This window comes from Eubalaena glacialis, chromosome 1 (genome assembly GCF_028564815.1).
Source record: "Eubalaena glacialis isolate mEubGla1 chromosome 1, mEubGla1.1.hap2.+ XY, whole genome shotgun sequence".
Lineage (NCBI taxonomy): Eukaryota > Metazoa > Chordata > Mammalia > Artiodactyla > Balaenidae > Eubalaena > Eubalaena glacialis.
The window spans coordinates 195,283,365-195,300,373 of NC_083716.1; the positions used below are offsets into that span (position 1 = coordinate 195,283,365).

General features: G+C 34.1%; 1 protein-coding gene across 1 annotated transcript in view; it reads right to left on the reverse strand.

The window, feature by feature from the left end:
• COL5A2 (collagen type V alpha 2 chain) overlaps positions 1–15,688 on the reverse strand; it is a 361,901-nt gene extending 346,213 nt beyond the window's left edge. Inside the window, exon 1 of the mRNA XM_061185762.1 lies at positions 15,510–15,688. The gene's annotated coding sequence lies outside the window, so the exon portion shown is untranslated. The remainder of the gene's footprint in view (positions 1–15,509) is intronic.
• Positions 15,689–17,009: the final 1,321 nt, after the last annotated feature.

Consider the following 17,009-nt stretch of genomic DNA (forward strand, 5'->3'; position numbering starts at 1 on the left):
TCAGAAAGCAATGTCAAGAATGCAACATGAAAGAAAAAGAAGGGAAGAATAAAACCATGATCCAGCAAAAATGCTCCAGTATCTAGGACATTCAGAAATGTTGATAGCTCCCCAAATTATCTCCTCTAGCTTTTTCTTTCTTAGCAAATCCATTATTGTGGGAATTCTGAGTTACTGGTCTTTTAGTGGTGGCTGGCAGAGGCCAGAGTTACCAATTACTAACTCTGCTAGTGACTTAACAACCCGAAAGGTAGATATTTCCAGTTGAACTAACCCACCTTTAGCAAAGAAATCATAGTAATGTGTTTCCCTTCATGGACAACAACTATTGTTCAAGGGAAACAGAAAAATAGCCCTAGAAACATATCGTATAAGTATAAAGTGAGGTTTATAAAAAACAAAACTTACAAGTGGAGAAAACAGCAGATTGCACAAGATACCCAAAGTGCATATAATCCCACCGAGTAGAGTACCTGGGGTGGGCACAGCTAGATTCATCGTGTAACATACCCCAGAAAGGAACCCTGCCCTTGTATTCATTGTCAAGTGGCATAGGGTCAAGATAAACTTCAAGTGGACTATGTAACAATGGGGGCTTCATGGTTGAAGAAATGTTTGAAGAAGAGGGGAGCCTCTGGAGCTCAGATAAGGTATTAGTTGTTAGCAAAATAGCAGGTGCCAGTAAGAGACCTTGTTCTTCTTACATTGAAGAGGCATGCTCCTCCTGACAAGCCAAGTTTTTGCAAAGCCACCAAAAGGGAGAATAGAGAGAGTGCCACCAGGGTAGTAGCCAAGGCAATCCAAGAGACAAGTCTTATCTTTTCTCACCGTTTTAGCCCTAGTTCTATCATCATGATTGTTTGAACATAGACACTTGGCTCCCATGGATCTCAATCTCCACATCAGTACACTTGGAGATGAAGATAAAGGTGAAACTTGATAAATTTAATTCCAGATGGTATTAGGACACTGTTTTCTAATTCTCCACATGTGTCCAGGCCCAAACTTTGCACAACACAATTTGCTCTTACTCTAATCCACTTATATCAGTGGTCCTCAGCCTTGGCTGTACAAATCTTAGTGTAATCATACATTTTCATTTCTCTAAATAAACACCTACAAGTGGAATTGCTGGGTCATGTGGCAGGTATATGTTTAACTTTATAAGAAATAAACTGTTTTCCAAAGCAGTTGTACCATTATACCTGCCCACCTGCATTGTATGAGATTTCCAGTTGCTCCTCAATCTCACCAATATTTAATATTGTCAGTACCTGCAAAGCTTTTAAAAACATGTTGTCCAGGCTACAGCCCAGAATAATTAAATCAGAGTCTCTGTCATTAGCATTTTCAAAGCTCTCCAGGTAAAACCAGTATGCAGTCAAGGTTGAGAATCATTGGCTTCATGGAAAATATAATCCATTTTTTTCTCCTTCTCCACAGCTACGTCTAATGGATACAAGCTCTATAATTAGCATACAGTTTCAAAAGCAAGATTGAAAGCAAGCTAGTAGACACAATAATTGGGGTAAAAGAACTCTTTGGACTAAAATAAATATCCCCAAATAGTATATGCGTTTGTTACAACTTTTTATAACACTTTAGATATATTATAATATTTTGAACATTTTTCAGATGTTTTCAGATATATATCATTTTAGTAATTAATCACACTTTTTGCTATAATAAAGTTGAAACAGCCTAATTAGTCAATAGAGGTATATTAGAAGTAAAAATCCATCTAATTATCTGCCATATAAAATACAATCACCATCTGTACTATTCCCTTGATCTCATGTAGAACAGAACCACAGTGGCATGTAGCCACTTAACACAATCAATTAACCACATTATCCTAAGTTTTCCAAGCATACATATGAGTCTGAGGTGTTTTGACGTAATGAATTGTTGGAGAAAATACTGCAAATTATAAAACATACATGGCAAGGTTCTATATTTGTAAAAAATCAATAATATACATAATGTATACATATAAGGTATCTAAAGAGATACAGTATTTATGTCAATAGTGTCAGATTGCCTATAGGTATTCTTCATATTTTTCTTTTGTTAAATGTCTGGTTTTTCACTTATATGCACATACTGCCTTTTTTATTCAAAAGAAATTCTTTTAAAAAATGTGGAACTTGAGTGTTCTGTTTTTTACAAAATATTTTAAGCCAAATACACTTGCTTTTCTTGTTTATGTTTTGTACATAAGAAGACAGGTGGTTCACACTAATTTCATTATCACATATGTACATCCTTCTAATTTTTTCCTATTAAGAGACTAAGCAAGGGCTCTAGAGACAGACTGGATACAAATACTGGTTTTGCCATTTGCTAAGTATATCATTTTGGATGAATTATTTAATATCTGTGTGTCTCAGTTTTCTTGTCTACACAATGATAATAACTGTATAGGTTATTAACTTTATAGGTTAGCTGTGAGAAATAAATCAGATAATCCAGTAAAAGTACTTTGCTGGCATATAGGAGGTTCTCTATAAATATTAGCCATTTTTATCAATATATTTATTACTAACTGGAAAATATTCAAATTAATTGAGTGAAAATAAATAAAAAGAAGCACACACACACAAAAACAATGACATAGGATAACCATTTGCAATTAAATTACCCTTTAACAAAGCTTAGAGTCACAGAGTTTAAGATTACTGCATTGTATAGAACATTCCATTTATTGGCCACTGGGGAGGCATGCAGGAAATAGAGACCCAAAAGAACTTTGTTAAAATATAAAGCAGAGGCATATAACATAATACTGTGCTAAATTAAAAAAGACAAACTCTTGCACACAATTTATTTCATGCTCACAGTGGAAAATGCATGTAAAACCATCCGGGTACCCATAAGCATGAATCTAATATAGAATTATAGTGCATTTCAGTCAAAAATCTCTGTTGTCCCAAGGTTTCTCTGATAACTTTTAAAACCACTGTAAAAACTTAGTCAACATTTATGGTCCTTTAGGAACTATTTTTTGGACTAATGAATTAATCTGTTGCATCATTTGAAATTCTTAATTTATTTTCAAAGCAATGAATATGAGTAGCTTAGTTCTTTCTAGAGTATTTGCAACCACATCATACAATGATTAAAGGAAAATATGCAGATAACTTATTTCAGCTAAGACCAAAGTTATTCACAAACAGTAATCAATTTTCATATTTCCAAGTGCTAACATTATATCTTTTAATAAATGAATGACTAAAGAAATAAGTTCAAAGTAATAAATAAAACCCATTATCAAAATGTGTTGGAAATTGCCAATTTTAATTTCAATCTCATTTTAATTTTTAAGATATGCTTCTAAAAACATGGATTTAATGCTTTTTAAGACATATTTCTTCTAAAGTACTGTATTTTTCGGTAACTATGTATTTCACAAATAAAATGAAGAGGTGGTAGACCCCATCACTGGGATAATTCCATCTCAGACACTACTAATAGCTGACTATGTTCAGAAATATCCAAGACCATCAAAAAAGCATATATTAAAAAAAAAAAAGCATATATTGCTAAAATCTAAAAAATTAGTTTTAGTGCATATTTCCTGCCACAAATTATAATCTTATCCTTGCACTTCTCCTTAGTCTAAAATCAAGTTCGTCCCCCTGCTTAAGCTCCACAAGAAAATGCACTCCTTGAGGTCTTAGAAGAAAATTTCAGTACAAAAAAAGTTCTGTAATGAAACATGATTGACCCAGCTCTGACCTCTAGCCATGTAACTAGGAAAACTGCTTGAAAATTGGTTTAGACTGGATTACTTATATATTAAAAGCCACTTGTACATGATGTTATTCCAATACAAGATGCCAAGAAAAAGCTATTAATTTGTGAATACAGCTTCTAAAGTGTGGGAAATTCACGAATGATAATGCAAGATCTTAACATTATTCAAAGAGCCCACAGACAAATCATCACAAAAGTGAGAAAGATGGAGCTATAATTTATAGGGGTTGAAGAAACTGGATCACTTCCTGTAAACTCAAAGAGAAAAGAATTATAATTCGTTTGCCTGTTTCAACCCAAATATCTATTGAACATGTATTAATTTGTCTTGTCTGTGCTGGCCAAGTTCTTCCCCGGCAAAAAACACATTTGAAAGCTTGTTAATGGCTATACCATAGGAAGATGTTTTAAGATTACACTAAATTTTCAAGAAAATGGTACAGTTTTTCAATCATTTTTAGGTTATTTGCTTCAAGTAAGCATTCAAACTCCATCTCTGTAAAAGGTTCTTATAAAGTTTTATTTAGTTAAAAACGCAAATAATTTTAGGAAATGCATGATAAGAAGAAACTGCAAAGTTTTTAAATCCTTTGCCTTGAGCCTGGAAAGTGTAAGAATAAGGATGAGGTGGAGGGGAATGTTTATATCACTCAAAACATAGCTACAGCTGTTTTGTATCAAAGGAAAGGTTTTTGAAATGTGCTAAAAGCCAAGTTTAAAATACCTAAAAAGAGGTTCACCACACATGGAAAGGGATATCCACCTTCTCCAAAACTTAGTATTCTAAGCTATTAGGTTACTTGATATTGGTTAAATGTGAACCATTATCTAACATTTTAACTGAAAAATATAAGATTTTTTCTACCTTTGAAAAGTCCAAAATCCTCCATCAACTCAGCAGCTGTGCATGATTAAGAATGTAAACAGGCTCAAGAGACTGATTCCATTTCCAGGTCCTCTGCTTATGAATCACCTACCCAGAGACATAATTTTAATGGAAACAGAGTTTCTTTCTAAAGCAACAAATAAATTAACTTGCAGGAATACTACAGCAAGACAACACTTCTTTACTAATACTATTGTACTGAACAAAGGCAGGCTCCATTTTCTTTTGCTTTAAGACATATAGTGAGGAAATGAGAGTTTCTCTGTTTTTCATTTTCTGGGAAAAGAAAAATATTATAGTTGCCTTTCCAATAATAGCAACTTAAACTCCCAATCTTGTTATGGCAGCTTAAAGATCTTTCACTGAGGATGGACACAGTATTTTGGATGGTGAAAGTAGAGTGCGTTACTTAAGGCTGTTCAAACCAAGATTGGGTTGACTGGTTCTGCTTACCTGGCCACCCTTGACCCAGATTCATGTGCTCAATTTACAGATCAAGATGAAATCCACTCTAATGTCTGGGATGGTAAAAAAATGTGCTATATTATTTAGCCAATTATTTAGCACAAGGGACTCATTTCAAGTGAGAATGCCAATATTCTTTCTGAGTGAAGGGCAAAGGTAAGTGAATACAAATCTGAGTAAAGGTAATAATAATACTTATCTGAAATAAGAGGCTATAGCTGAAGCTGAAGCTAAAGGAAAATTAATTCAATCTCACAGACATTCACATGCTGCCCATTGTATAAGCTATAGTGCCTGGACATGTACACAGTTTTGCTTTTTGCCTCTCAGATGGTGTGATGTCAAAAGAAAGTACATAGCATTACTATGTAAATAGATTTGACATCATTCAAATCTGACTCTTAAAAAACATGTGTGACTATCAAAACATCAAGTTGTATACCTTAAATAGATACACTTTGTCAATTACACCTCAAAGAAGCTGTTTTTTAAAAAAATTCTGTGGCTATTAATTCTTAATACTGGTCTGAAGATAGGATATAAATCATAAAAAGGAAAGCAACCTAGAGTATAAAATTCAGTGACCATGGTGACTTTTAATAGTCATTCTTTAAATTGGAATATAATACAAATGTATCCAATCACACTGTACATCTTAAACGTACACAATGTTATATGTCAATTATATCTCAAAAATAAATAGGAATTTTTATATCAATAAAGATAATAGAATATAATAAAAATTAGAATACTATGATTCAGATATACTAATTTATCTTTTTACTGTTAGCCTTACTTTAAATCATCTTTCTAAACACTGGATAGAAGCCATATAAGACACAATCACCACCTCTACTATTCCCTTGACCTCATGTAGACCCACAGTGGAATATAATGATGAAAGGCACTCCATGTAAATCCAGACACAATAATTTAACCGCATTATCCTGAGTTATCCAGGAATATTTGTAAATCTATCAGATGTTTTGATGTAATGAACTGGATTGTTTATTCAACTGGTCCTCTTGACTTTGGCTGTAGAAGCCCAGCTTGGAAACAGTCAAAGGAAAGTGAAATAACAGGGTGTCCATGGTCTAAGTATTTACAAGTTTAATTTTATGACTACAGTCCTTCACTTGAAAATCAGCATGAATCCATTCTCTTATTTGAAGTTGTGCTTATAAAATTTTCACTTCATGGCATTTATTCTCGTTTAGTGAAACTTCTTTCTGAAAGTCACCAGTATTTCCTTTTTCATCAGAAAACTACACTCACAAAATGACACAGGATAGATTCTGCTCACAGAATTATAGAAATACCCCTACATTTTATTGATTTTTTATATATCCACTCAATGCCAAGACATATGCCCTAGTCAATCAGAAATGCAAGTCTGATTGCTTAATTAGCACTATTCATCTTATAATATTGTGTAAGGGGTTAATGAAACAAGGAAATTATCTTTAGCTTATCCTTAATAGTTTGAGAAGATCTGTAAACGAGAGTTAGATTCTACTTCTAATTTGGAGGCAGAGTGGGAAACCTTAAGTAAATGGAAAAATTCAGATTAAAACTACCACTTAATTCCTTTAAAAACTATTCACTTCACCCTAAAAATAGAATTGTTTTAATGTTAAAATAAAAATACAATCTTTATAACACCCCTTTATAAGACAATTTATTTATGACTAAATTATTAGACACTTATTTTTTCAAGTGACTTCCATAAGTGAAATTACTGAAGCTTTACTATTATTTATGACCTCTCAAACAGACTAGAAAACCTAAAGAATGTCATAATAGTTTTCTATTCAGTCCCTAACCACAGTTTGATGGAAACTTTAAAATGGAAAATAGAGCACTTAGAATCTATTTATTTTAGAATTATAATTCAGGCTAAGAAAAAGAGTGGGTTCAATATCCGTCATTAAATGTAAGAGAGCAATATGAATGCTTCTCTCTTAAATTAGAAGTATGTTTTATTCTGATCCAATAGAAAAATAATATATATAAAATACTTTCAGGGCAAACTGCCAATATCCACATACATCCCAACAAATAACATATATTCCAACAAATAACATCATTTCTTTCCATGTAACTAAGACTATAATGGCAAGACCAAAAGGTGTATATATGAGAATAAAACAAATACTAAAACCAGAAGTAGGAAAATTTATTTTTATAAGATAGAAAAATAGCATTATGTATCGAAAAAACAGAGCTCCTGAAACACTTCCACCAATGATTCTAAAAGCTAGCTAGACAAAATAACATAGAATATATTTTTTGAATGCAAGTTTCTCCACATACATTTTGAATTTGGTTTTGTGAGGAAAATACTACAGATAATTAAGTTATTTCTGTTACATTTAATATATACTAGAGCTATCATTTAGCCATCTAAGTTGACCAGTAATAAAGGCCAAATTATCAATTAATTACCAACACAGCATTATATTTATACATATGTATTATAATTATACAAATGCATAATACACATTTTTCACTAAAGCTTTGCTTCTTAATCTAGAAGCTAAATACCTATGGCCTTGAATGATTAAATATAATGACAAATTCAAGGACACTTTTATGTTTATTTAACAAGACAAAAATATGTGAATATACATGGAACTGCATAAATTTTTAGTCACTGATGTATTTTACTGATACATGTAGAAGGTAACTCACTAACTTAAGAACATCAGCTGTTATGATACCTATTAAGTTTTTACTATGAAGGAAAAAAGGTCATGTATTATCACCTTGAAATAACATGAATCAAAGCTTTTTCATAAATCAAAACATATATCAAAACTTTAAAACTATAATCTCTAATTTTTAATTAAAAAAAGATTTTGCATTTATATTTCCAAACCTTTAGGCATAACTAAATCTGGTCTCAACTTTTCTTTGAATTCTTTTCTTTGCGGGGGGTGGGGCGGAGCACAAGGTAGTGCGGGCACTTTTGCTGGGCATTTTCTTTTTTGTTTTTTTGTTTGACCACGCCATGCAGCCTGTGGGGTCTTAGTTCCCCGATCAGGGATTGAACCCAGGCCCCCAGCGGTGGAAGCACGGAGTCTTAACCACTGGACTGCCAGGGAATTTCCCTTTCTTTCAATTCTTTCTCGCTACCTAGTTACTCCTTCCATGTATCTGTAAGAAAACTAAACTAGAGTCCTTATGTTCCACAAACCCATCACACTAGTGCTCATTCCATTCTGCTGCCTCAAAAACCTGTTGTTCCCTTCAATGCCTAGAGAAATTCCCCTCTATCATTCAACACTTACCTCCAATAACTTCTCTTCTATAAAGTTTTCTTTAGTTCCCCTAGATTATGGGTTGGCTCTCCTGCGCTGTCAGAAATTTTTAATTTGTGCTTCTTTCCTAAGTTACATTGAATGTTCCTTAAGATGAGGATCTTTCTTAATCCTTTCTGAACATAGCACAGAACCTGAGGTAGGCCCTTAACAAATATCTTTGAAAAGAGAAAAAGAGGGGAGGGGAAGAAGAAGATATAAAGACAAAAGAAAGTAGTTAATAACTAATAATAACTCTACCTTTTTTGGGAAAACTATTAGAAGCACAAATTCTAACTGTGTGGTTAGAACTCTATAAACTATCATCAACATAAATCAGATATTAGAATACTTTCAAATATAGTATTTAAATATCTGATACCTGAGAAGGTACATAGGCGTTGCACAAAAATCTGCCTTTATTACTGCTAATCTTTAGGAAAATAAAAGTTCAGTTATTATTAAATGATAATATCAGTGAGATTTAGTTTGGTTTTAAGAAAACTTGTATCATTAGAGTGAATAGCTTCCTGATTAAAGAATAAACAAAGCTTATAGGGAAGGAAAGAAAATCATATGGTTATCAAGGAAGGATTTTAAAGCAAAATCCAACATTTATTTGGGCAACTGTTTCCCAGTAATAAACTGCTACTCACTAATGGGGTCAAAGATACTAGATGGCTATCCAGAGGCCCTTTTCTATTCAAAGGGCTTTCAAAATAAAGTGGGGGTGGAATAAGAGGCTAGGGAACTGTTCCTTCATGCACCAAATGCATTCTCAGAGTACTAACATCTGTTTCAGTTTACATACTTTAAGTATGACTTTACACATGGAAATTAAACATGCCTAAGAAGGCTGTCTGCAAAAGAACTACACATACCATTAACAGCTGGAATTTGATTAGGTCCACATTCTACACAACATAATAACCTGTGAGCCACCAATGACCTCCATCTCAAAACCCAAATGTCAAAGAACAGCTTCTAATGCTCATGAAATTTTTAGAGTATAGAGGGATAAGACAGTGATGGAAGAGGAATCTGATTCCAAAACAACATATAGGAGTTCTAGAACTTAAAGACATCTTTTGTAAAAAAAGACAAGTAAAGATGCAAAGATCTTTTTGAATGTTTCTATACTAAGAAATGCTCATTCTATAACACTCTACTAAGTTTAATTATTAGTTAGATATTAAAAAATATTTTTCAGTGTGCTAATACGATAATTATAGTTTCTGGTAGACTGAACTACAATATAACACAAAACCTGCAAAAATAATGATGCACCTTTGGTGCCACCACGTGGTATATCTGTATTTTTGCAGTCGTAGTTTTTTTTAAATAATAGTTTTCATACCTAGTTCTGAAGTCATCATCATCAGCTCAGATCTCTGGCATGCAAATACTATTAAATACTTTAGGAATATAGGGTCTGTTCCCAGATAATTTACATACTAATAAATCATCAACCAGTAAATGGTAATTAGGAACCCACAATGCAGGAAACATTGCATTATGATACCTAGAAGACCAATATACCATCTTGCCCTCAAAGAGCATACATCTGTAAACACAAAAACACTTGACAAATCAAGTATTAACAGGAGACAACTCAAGCTATTATACAATTAAATCGCAATAAGTGGTAAAGAAAAGTTTAAGTGCTCTGACTGGAAACTAGGAAGATAAATGAGAATGTTCATGGAAGAGAATTGAGAAGGTTTGAACCTCTTGGAAAGGATTTAGATATTCAGAATGAAAATAAGAGGGCATTTCAGGTAGAAGCAACATTAAATAAAGGTAAAGATCTAGAATCATCATGGAATGCTAGGAGGACCACCCCACAGTGAGGTTCACAGAGGCGAGAAAAATAAGCTAGATTAGAAAAAGTTAGGACAATTTGTGTCAGTCCTTCATTGCCAGATCCAGAAGCCTAGATTTTAGCCTATCATAGGGAATCATTGATTCAAAATATCATGCTTTTATTTCCCACTGTAGATATAATCCCTCTGCCACGTGAATGTCTATGAGTTTATACAAAAATAATTTATTTCCCAAATTGAGAATAATCTAACAGCTCAGATCCTTTAATCCCTCACTCTGAGTAGGTAATTTGAGGTTACAGAGCCCTGAAATCAAAGTCAACCAGTAAATCACCCCAGAGGGAAAAAATTAATAAATAAATATTAAAAAGGAGGATGACTGGGCCCAAGGAGATGTGAAACCTTCTTCCTAATATTTTACTGAGATCTGTTCTGAGAGGATGGGTGTGCATTGCAGGGAAGGAAAAGAATTTTAACAAAGAAGAAAGGAGAAGAAATTTAGGCTCATAGGCCCCTTTCAAAGCAGAGTGTAATGTAGTGTGTATTCGGGAGGAGCAGAGTCAGGTAAAGGAATGAGGCACTAGGACAATTGCTAGGTGACACTTAGATGTCCAGGTAAAAATTAAAACTCCAGCAGTGGGTCAGTTTGATTCAAATTGTTGATGTAAAAATAAAAAAAAAAAAATAGAAAATTTATTGTGGGTCATATATTATTGGATGCTACACTGATCTGTTCTTTAAAACGCAATTACAGAGCACCATGAAGAGTAAAAGATCTCCAGGCGGGGAGATTCAAATAATGGTTCCTGAATCTTCACATGTGAGAAATCATGGGGAAAACTTGGGGTCTTTGTTTATGCTGTCCATTCTGCCTTGAATGTCCTTTTCAGAATCTCTTTACATGGCTTACTTCTATTCATCCTTTGAGAATTAGGTGAATCATCACCTCCTTCAAAAATGCAGGCCACGTTAGGGGGCCTTCTGTAAACCCACATCACCACGTATATACCTAACATTTGCACTTGATTACACCATAACATAATGATCACTTTTGTGTCCATATTCCTCAATATAAGATCCTCTCTTATGTACCATGTACCATGTCTTAACTCATCTTTATATCCCCAGGAACCAGGACATTGTATTATATTAACTATTCAATGTTTGTTGAATTAGGAAGCAAAATGTGTTATTAAAAAGATAAAATTACACACCTATCAGAACGGCCAAAATACAGAACACTGACAACAAAAAATTCTGGCAAGGACGTGGAGCAACAGGAATTCTCATACATTGCTGGTAGGGTTGCAAATTAGTACAGCCCCTTTGGAAACAATTTGGAGGTTTCTTACAAAACTAAACATACTCTTACCATACAATCCAGTAACAGCACTCCCTGGTATTTACCCAAAGCAGTTGAAAACTTAACATCTACACAGAAACCTATACATGAACGTAATAGCAGCTTTATTCATAACTGCCAAAACTTCGATGCAAACAAGATGTCACATCCTCATCAAGGGAATGAATAAATAAACTGTTGTATATCCAGGTAATGGAATATTATTATTCAGCACTAAAAAGAAATGAGCTATCATGCTATGAAAAGACATGAAGGAAACTTATACGAATATCACTAAGTGAAAGAAGCCAATCTGAAAAGGCTACATATTGTATGATTCCAACTATATAATATCCTAGAAAAGACAAAACTAGGGATGGAGACAATAAGAAAATCAGTGGTTTCCAGGAGTGGGAGTTGAGGAGGAAAGATGAATAGACAGAGCACAGAGGATTTTTAGGGCAGTGAAAATATTCTGTATGATATTATAAATGCTGGATATATGTCATTATATGTTTGTTCAAGCCCATAGAATGTACAACACTAAGAGTGAACCCTTAGGTAAGCTAGGACCTTGCGTGATTATGATGTGGCAATGTAGGTTCATCCTTGGTAAATACCTTCCCATCTACACTGTGAGAACCTGGCAGGGTTCCTAGAGATAAAACATATGAAAGTGTGGGGATACTCATGCAGCTAGGCCCCCTTGGAATTTTTAACTATCAAAGTTGTCCACACTGAGCCTCCAATAATTTGTCAATTATAGCTTAAGTTTTCTTTCCCAAGTACTGCTCCAGCAATGGCAGTTTCTGCTCTTGGGCATCTGCTCTGATATGCTGTGATTCCATCTGCCTGTCTCCAGTTTGGGGAGCAGGGGCAGTGCTTTTCCTTGTGACCTCAATTACTTGATGGATCTAAGAAGAATTGTTAATTTTCAGTTGTTTTTTTCTTTCTTTTTTCTTGTTGTGAGTGTGAGAGTAATGATTTCCAAGTTCCATATAAGCTAGACCAGAATTGTGACTACTGTGATAGACCAGAAGGGACCCTGTATGACTTTTGACACTAGACCACAAGACACTCTCTGAGGAATGTCAGCCACCACGTAAAAATTCCAACTACCCTGAGACTGCTATGTCAAAGACGCCAGGTTTAGGTGCCCTGGTTGATAACCCCAGGTAAGCTTGCAGCAAACAGTCAGCATCGACTTCCAACCATAAGTGCGCCATTTTGGATGTCCAGTCAAGTCAAGCCTTCAGATGACTGCAGTCCAGCCAACATGAAAAATCCCATACAACCATCTCAACTGACACAGAAAAGTCACTTGACAAAATACAACATCCTTTCACGATTAAAACACTCAGAAAACTAGGAAGAGAAGGGAATTTCCTCAACATGATAAAGGGGACATATGAAAAATTCACAGCTAACATCATACTTAACAGTGAAAGACTGAACACTCTCCTCCCAAGATCAGGAATAAAACGAGGATGCCTGCTTTTACCACTGCTATTCACCATTGTACTGGAAGTTCTACCCAGATCAATTAGGCAAAAAAAAAGAAAAGAAAGAAATAAAAGGCATCCAAATTGGAAAAGAAGAAGTAGTATCTATTCACAGATGACATGATCTGACATATAAAAAATCCTAAAGAATACAAAACAGAAAACTATTAGAGCTAGTAAATGAATTCAGCAAAGTTGCAGGATACAAGATCAACACACAAAGATCAGTTTTATATCTATACACTAATAATTGTGGGGATGGGGGGAGAAGTAAATACTTAATGGTAAACGATTTCCTTTGGGGTGATGAAAATGTCCTGGAACTAGATAGAGTGGTGGTTGCACAACATTGTGAATGTACTAAATGTCACTAATAAAAAAATTTGTTATGTGTTTTTCACCACAATTAAAAAAAAAAAAACAAAAAACTGATGCCCAGGTTACACTGCAGACCAATTAACATCAGAATTTCTGAAGATAGGACCGGACCAGGTTTCATTATTTTCTAAAGCACACCAGGTGGTTCCTATGTGTAGCTAAAGTTAACTACATCTTTATATATATTAAGGAGAATTTAGTAAAAGGTTGGTATGAATAGCTAGAATATCCTTGGGGATATAACTAGCATAAAATATTTATTAAGGCCAGGTACTTAAAAGTATAGTGTTTTGTATGAGTTGATTTTTATGTTGGTAGGACTTGCGAGTCTACTTAATGGCTTATTTTGCACAGTTGTCATTAAATTGTGGAACTTTTTTTTTGCTTTATGAAGCTATTCCTTATTGCCTAGCCTCTCAGATTGAAATCTGAGAGTTCAATAACAATTTTTAATTTTTGAGATATCATTTTAATAATCTGAGAAAAAAATTACCACCAAAAAAACCCATAAGTTCTCTTTTGCAGTGTTACTTCCCAATTATATTACACCCTCAATCTGTACAAAATAAAATAATACTATCCATGTTTCCAGTCTTCACGAACACCCTCCTTCTCCCTTCCTAGCTTACCATTGACCAGAAGCCTTACCAATAACAAAATAATCAATTAACATATATTTTTGTTAAATGTATATCTACATACATTTTATGCATTCCTGACATACCTAACTTTCTCTTAATTTTTTCGATATTTTTAGGCAATGCAGCGCATCTGTGAGTTTTTTCAAATTGTCACAAACCTCCAAAAAAATTCTCCAACATATTTATAGAAAAACATCTGCATATAAGTGGACCCACAGTTCAAACCTGTGTTGTTCAAGAGTCAACTGTATAAAACTCTTCATATAAAACATAGGAGAATATTTTCATAAACTTGGAATACATAAAGTGTTTTTAGATACAATAACAAAAGCACGATCCATAAAAGAAAAACAGTGATAACTGTACTTCATCAAAATTTAAAACTTCAGTTCTGTGAAAGACACTATTAGAAGAATGAAAAGACAAGTCACAATCTAGGAGAAAATATTCATAATTCACATATCTGACAAAGGAATTGTGTCCAAAATATATAAAGAAATTTCCAACTCGACAATAAGAAAACAACCAACCAATAAAACAATGGATAAAATATTTGAAGACATTGCACCAAAGAAGATATACTGATAGGAAATGAACACATGAAAAGATGCCCAACACCATTAGTCATTAGTGAAATAAAAATTAAAACAATGAAATCCCACTATAAACTTATTACAGTGGCTAAAATTAAAAATACTGACAACACCAAGTGCTGACAAGGATGTGAAGCAACTAAAACTTTCAACATTTACTGATTAGAATGCAAAATGGTACAAAACTGGAAAAACAGTCTGGCAGTCTCTTAAAAATTTAAACATATTATTTGACCCGGCAATCCCACTTATTGGTATTTATCCTAGAGAAATGAAAACTTACGTTCACACAAAAACCTACAAATTAATGTTTAAACAGTATTATTCATAAGTTCCAAAACTGGGGAAAAAAACTAAACATCCTTCAACAAATAAACAAAGTGCAGAATATCCGTATAATAGAATACCACCGAGCAATAAAAATGAGAAAACCACTGATCTATACAACATGAATTTCAAATACATTATGCTAAGTGAAAGAAGCTAGATTCAAAAGGTTACATACTATATAATACCATTTATACAACTTTCTGGAAAAGGCAAACTATAGGGACAGAGAACAGATTAGTGGTTGCCCAGTGTGATAGTTAATTTTATGTGTTAACTTAACTGGGTCACAGGGTGCCCAGATATTTGGCTAACCATTATTTCTAGGTTTATCTGTAAAGGTATTTTCGGATGAGATTAGCATTGGAATCTGTGGACTCAATAAGGACTCAATAAAGCAAATTGCTCTCCCCAGTGTGGGTGGGCATCATTCAGGGCCCATTAATACCTTAAGTAGAACAAAAGGAAGAGGAATAGAGAATTCGTTGCTTCTCTACCTGACTGCTCAGCTGGTACGTCATTCTTCTCCTGTACTTAGACCGGATTTACACCATCAGCTCCCCTGGTTCTCAGGCCTTCAGACTCAGACTGAATTACACCACCGGGTTTCCAGGGTGTCCAACTTGCAGACTGCACATTGTAGGACTTTTCAGCCTCCAAAATTGAGTGCACCAATTCCTTTTAATAAACAAACAAATAAATAAATTCTATTGGTTATGTTTTTCTGGAGAACCGTGACTAACACAGATATTGGTCCCAAGAAAGGGGTGCTGCTGTAACTAACAAATACCTAAAAATATGGAAGCAGCCTTGGAACCGGATAAAGGTAGAGGCTGGAAAAGTTTTAAAGTGTGTGCTAGGAAAAGTCAGTACTTTCATGAAGGGACTTTTAAAGATGATTCTGGGGAGGACGCAGAAAGAAAAGAGGAGAGCTGAAGAGAACCGAAGACCTGTCAAAGATGCTCAACTCAACAAGTGAACCAAACTTCCCTTGCTCTCTTCTATGAAATGCCTAGGGAAATATCTGATACCACATACAGAGAGTATCTAGCCACCTCTATCACCCTCAGTATTCTATTACTTCTTTCCAGTCCTCCAAACACTTTAGAAAATTTTGCTTTTATTTTAGTGTTTGCAGGCCAATCAACAAAGACTGTTGTATGATATATGAATGCCAGTATATGAAAATAAATATTAGACTTAAGAAGCAGAATTCACTATACTTAACAATTCTTGAAAAAGTGACTCCACATTACACTCTTAAATTTAAACAGTGAACTCCCCACCCTTGCTACCTTTCAATTGTTGTTCATTGATGCAGTATTTATAGACAACTTCATTTGCCTTACACCATTTCATCAGTCCTTTTCCCTCCTGATTTCTTCTTAAGAAATCATACTCTTATAATACTCCCTCTTCTTATGGATTTTCCCAAAACTTTAAATAGTTCCCTTTTTTTGGGCTGCCATTAGTTATTCCTCTTGGTTTTCCCAGTAACACATATCTCTATTCCACAAAACATACCCTCAAAATAAAAAATGCAAATATCCTTTAACCCCACAATACCTATTCTACGAATCTCTCCTACAGCAGTACTGTCACAAATTTATGTGTCCTGTAGCACTATGTGCCACTTTTTAAAAAATGGAAATGACTAAATGTCCACCTTTAAGAGTATGACTTAATCAATTATGGCACATTTACTCTATGAAATACTATACAGTTATCAAAAAGGAGATAAAAATCTGTATACACTGCAGTGAAAGCATATAGAGAGGGGAAAAAAGAATACGTGGTGCCTTGCATTGCGCTGCAGAATAATGTTAAGGTGTATGTATGCCTAGAAAAATATCAGGAAGCATATACACCAAACTTTTAATGGTGGAGAGATACTCATAGGGTATAGGATCTACCGAGACCATTCTATTTCTGCATTGAATTATTTTATATCAAATTTGCGCTAACATTGAATTGTTAAAATATCATCTTTTAACCTA